We start from the raw sequence: 6,000 nt of genomic DNA on the forward strand, positions 1-6,000 counted from the left end.
TTGAACACATTTTATACGTACTACACAAATAGTCGTAAAATGTCTAAAATGCATATTGTGAACAAGTAGAACGTCTCAAGTTGGCGATAATGTCGCCTTGATTGTATTCTTGCAAGCACAATGCACTGAAGATGGGACAAAGACATTCAGTTTTGTACAGCCGTAGCCGTGGTGACACTGCATTTGATAGCCACTGTCTTACCAGACAATGCTAACATTCATTGTTTATTAAAATAAACTTAACAGTGAGAAATAATTTAGATCTTTTATAAAGAGTTTTCTATAGAAACAAATCATATTGTCAACATCCTACTTCGAGTTTTTAAAGACTGAAAATACATTGTGTATGAACGGTTCTAATGCAAAATATTCACGCAACTAAACCAGCCAGTCTTTACGACTTTAAGTTATAGTATAAACTTACTAATTTCTTACCAGAACTTACATCTCGTTGACTAGCATTACTTTTTTGAAGTTATACTTCTTTAGGCGCATTATGAAAAATTGATGAGAGTGAAATTTTACGATGCGCGCGCACCGTGACACAAAATTAACAGAATGAAGTTGCCCACGGAAGATGCTACGGCATTGGACATAATTTAAATACAACATTCGAATAATAATAGAATTTATGTTACGCTTAATGTAAGAGAATAATAAATATTTATTTATTTAATTTTTCAAATGTAAACTGAACTTTATTGACTATAATGACTCCTTTTCCAGTCTTTGATTATTTAATTGTAATTAATTATTTGCATGCAATCAAAAACTATTTTTAATAATGCCAAAGAAGTACGCGCGTACATTACTTATGTACACGCACCCGTTTTTTCTAAAAATTCAAGGAGGCAATTGACATGATTGGAAAATCTTATACATATTATCGTACCAGAGAGTGGTATTGGCCTAATGGCTTGAGCGTGCGATTCTAATCCCTGAGGTGCGTTACGGCTGTGCACCAATGGACTTTCCATTTGCGCATTTAACAGTCGCTAGTACGGTGAAGAAAAACATCGGCATGTCATAAACACAAAATCGACGGCATGTATAACACAGACGTACTTACCTATAAAGAAATAAATTATCGTGAAATAAATACATAAAACTGAGGCGAAGAACAATCGTTGTAGCGTTGTGTTTTTTCTAAATCATGTTGTGATTTGACAGACTACGCGTCTGTTCATAACCTCGTTAATCTTAGCTTAATAGTTGTGAATTAATTAGTTTCATACAATTCTAATTGCCACATTCAGCAAGGAAATGAGCAAGTTGCAAAGAGTGCACTGAGAGCTGGAACATAAATTAGCGTGAGGCATTGCTAATGTTAGCCGAGATATACTACCTAACGACCGCCACACTTTATTCCCTCTGCTTAACGAGCTCCAAATCTATGAGAAACTTGCTCAGTCGTTACTGACGTTGCTACGAAGTAAATCTTTGTTTCTTTACGATTTTAGCCAACGTAGAATGTGTGAAGCGCGAGGCTGTTTCGCAACTTAGGGTAATATTGATTCTAGACATGCAAAGGGAACTCGGTCTCCCGTATATGAAAATCCATTTTTTATGCTAACTATAATAGTCTGTGATCTAATATATTATTAGATTAAGGACTTAATAGGCCATTCCTGCTTGTGTTTGATTAATTATTAAATAAGGCCTGGTCCCCTGTGTCACCAAAGTCTGTATGTATGCTACCAGATAAGAGGACGGATTGAACGCGTAAAGTTTATTTTAAAATGATTAGTTGTACAAGAATATTAAGAATACAATATAATGCGTCTGAAATACCTATAGCAAACGTTATATTAAGGAATATTTCTGTAATACATTGTACGGTTCACGTTGGCGTACATTCAGAAATGAATAAATTAAAACATTGACAGTAAATATGATAATTCTTGATAATTCACTGTTCGTCACATATGTTCGATAAAGTTCCGCGTCGAGTATCGAAATTGGCGCAGGAATCCTTTGGCAACAACTGGTCCATATTAACTTATAACAATAATTTGTATCGAATGAGGAACCGTATTATCGAGTAACAATTCGCAATCGGCTCGTTGTGGCTAATTTAGCCTGAAGCCGGCGCGTGCGGTCGAGTAAATCATCGATTTGCACCATTACACGCAAATTGTACCGCGCCCTCTGCCATGCTCGACAATCTCTGATTTATTTGGCTTGTTATTGTTGCTACTGATTTTTCAGATGTCACCGACACAGCCGCCGGATGAAGCCGGACTTTTACATATCTTCGTTACAATTAGACGACATACCTATACGTATATAGGCAATATCGAAGCAAAGTAACTAAAAACAAAATACGAAAAAAAAATAATTCGAAATAAAATACTTTTGTACAAAATATTGTACGTCTTCTTAGCAACTATTATTTTTATTTTATATAATTTTTTTTTTAAAAGTTTCAAACGATGTACCTACACACTATGTGAATGTAATTCTTTGAGAAATAATGTATCTATGAACCGAATAACTGTTTTTCAGCTCGGGCCATATATAAGTACTCTGCGGCAGGAGTGATTTGCTATTGTATAGTGAAAGATTGAAGAATCTTAGAGAATGGTTTGTTCAAAGCACCAAGTCATTATTCAGAGGCGCGGCAAAATTAAAGTAGGCATGATGATCGCCAACCTTCGAAAGGAGATGGCACTTTAAGAAGAATTTTAATTACTTATTTATTACGTGTCATCTCTGTCGTAAAGTATCAAACATTTTTGGTTTTAAGTGTAAGACGTACGTCGGCGACCAAACATTTTTTTATAGAACGTGCAGGAGACTCATCTGATGTTAAGTCTTGTCGCTGTTCATGGATACTCACATTGCCCTTTAGTGCGTTGCCAGCCTATTAAGAATGGGTACGCTCTGTACTTGAAGGATGAATGATAATTACGTCTCAGCAGTTCCTTTGTCACATGTGTACCTACATAGAAGGTTCCTGAATTTTCATGTAATTTTAGAATTTGTATTTAATTAAAATCACTTAGTTCTTTGACAGCTCAAACGAACATACAATTAGTAAGGTTAACCACACGGATCCTCTAAAACTATCTTTTTCGAAGATCAAAGGCTGCATATTCACTGAGAGAAAGATCAGTGTACTACTATTTTTCTTTGAAATAAATCTTTTAACCGCAGTATGCTTCAAACGAACAAGCATACAAATAACTGAATTACAAGATATTAAAATGGATTTCACTTACCATTCAACTTGACAACAGTGTCTCGTATATCACCCCGAACTAAGTTATAAGGAGTCTCACTGGATAAATATTTATAAGGACATCCAGTATTCCAATAACAAAAATTTCCAATAACACTACTGATACAAGACAAAAATAAATTCGTACTTCAACTCATATTGTCATATTTTTGAAATTCCCTTTAAAAAAACCCTCAAATATTCTTTCCCCCTATTCTGCCCCTATCTCGGTTGAGAAACCTCTAAATCTAGGGGGGAATCTTCTGATCTGGCAACACTGAAATCACGCCGAGTGTGGTGGGTCGGCCGACGCGACGCTTGCAGGATCATCACGTCCGCCAGCGTCGCGTCGCCGTCCCGCCCTGTCCGCTGTCTGACCAAACCATTATTGTTTGACGTTCATAAGTGTACATTGTGTTACCTATATGAATAAATGATTTTGAATTTTATCAAAAATTTCCTTTACGTTTCAGTATAAACTGTTGAACTAAATTATAACAATCATATGTAAAAAAATAACGAGTGACATTCATTCGTATCTACGTTCCATATATTAAATAATTGATAATGCAATAAAAACAGTCATTGTATTCACGTCAAAATAAACCAATTATTTCCATACAAACGTGGATTGAAAAAACTTTCCAGTATAAAATAATGTTTTAATAAATACATTCAGGTTCGATGTATCGAATGTATGCGGATCACATAAAAGTAAACAAAAGCTTAAACAATAATATTATCTACCATTCATATTATGAATCGGATTTGATACAGAGAATTATTTTAGTTTAATTAACAGATGAAAAAGGGAATTCATTTGGTTACTTCATTCGATGTTTGACTGACTACAGCCGTGGCGGTACTACTAGGCACAGCGAACAATAATAGCGAACCCAACTTCAATTCTTTTCGTAGCATTGATGTCACAAACTTGAAATTGCATTGTGACAAAACTTAAGAGTAATAGAAAAACCTTTTTTTTATAAAACAGTATCGTAAAGCAGTCGTTTTACGATTTGGCATTCTGATGAACAATAAACTACAAGCCCCCTTATCAGAATGCCAAATCGTAAAATGACTGCTTTACGACTGATTTGAGCGCGACCGCCGCTGCGAAAACCGCTGTGAGAGTTCGAAAAGTTAGTTACAGAATCGCAAGGCAGGGGGCAAACGGGCAGGAGGCTCACCTGATGTTAAGTGATAGACACTCATTGCCTGGAGCTTGCAAGTGCGCTATTAGAAATTATATATGATCAGCCCAAGCTCCGCGTTGATTCCGATAAAGTAAATAATTCGGATATGCCTTAAATAAAAATTATTATAAATATATCGAAGCCTAAAACTAGATAGTATGAAAATGTCTGTCTTTATTATCTATGTTAAGCAAAATACTATAAAATATGTGTATGATAACAGTAGAAAAAATGTAATTTGAAATGCTCATTTTTCTTGTTTGACACATCTGACACCAATGACACCTATTACGGCAACAAGCTCGACACGTAATGAACTGATGCCGAGATTGATGGACTAGGAAAATGGTATCAAAGGAAAGTAAGCTTAAAACAAAAGAAATACAGTGGAGTTTTCAATGTGTCCTTATTATGAGTAACAAGAAAAGAAAAATGCTTGTTGTTCGGACTGAATTTAAAAATTTCAGGAGTTTCTCCGCTCACTAATGCTCACTATAATTTGTTTATAAGGCTTTAATGGAAAAGATGAAAAAGAAGTCGCTTGGTTTACGAAATCTTAAAAAGGAAGAATGTTTAATTATAATCATTAATTTCAAGTAGCACAGTACAAGTTTTTTAGTAAGAACTGACGAGCTAAGTTCATGACGAAATCCAAAAAAACAAAAACCAACTACATTATTAAAGAATACTAGCTGACCGGCAAAAGTTGTTTTGTCATGTATATTATTTCTAGGAAACACTATTATAAAAAATAGGGGTTGATCGTAGAGGGGTAACAATTAAGGGTTGGATGTATTTTTGTATGCTGTATCATAGAAATAAAAAAAATAATCTGAAAAATAGAAATAAAAATTTGGGGGTTGACCACCCTTCACATTTAGGGGTTTGAAAGATAGTAGCCGATCCTCAGACTTACTGAATATGTATAAAAAAATTCATAAGACTTGGTCGAGCCGTTTCGGAGGAGTATGGTAACGAACATTTTGACACGAGAATTTTATATTAGATTTACAATAGTACAAACTTACCAAACAGTAATTAAAACCGTAATTTAAGCAAAACTACGCTAGGATATTAGAAGGTAAAACAAAAAACGTAAAAATACTATTCCGATTTATTATAAACATTTACATACAATAACGCCATTTACAGCAAACCGTTTAGCGGAAACGACCAATAAAATCAAAGTATATTTAGTAAGAAATTTAGTGATGCTCATGATCACGTAACAGACACTATTAACTGATATTGTTATTACACGCAATAATATGGTACAAGGGTTGGGAATGAGTAAACTTTTTGTTTCAATAGCTGACAGCGTTTCGGATACTTCCCAGTTCCCACTCACTTTGTTGTTGTATTATTGCTTGGGTTTTATGTCTTGAAAATAAAAACTTAAAAATATAGCTTAAAAAAAAACTATAAACACGCTTTTAAAGCACATCAAACTAAAAAGTGGGTTGCTCGATAGAAGAAAAATATGGCACAGAGCGCCCCACGCTTTTTCACAATAATACCAGTATTTTTTGTTCATTACCATTTTCAGCCTAAATTAGGAATTATTTTTCACTTTTTAGTTTGATG

Source organism: Pieris napi, chromosome 7, assembly GCF_905475465.1.
Source record: "Pieris napi chromosome 7, ilPieNapi1.2, whole genome shotgun sequence".
Classification (NCBI taxonomy): domain Eukaryota; kingdom Metazoa; phylum Arthropoda; class Insecta; order Lepidoptera; family Pieridae; genus Pieris; species Pieris napi.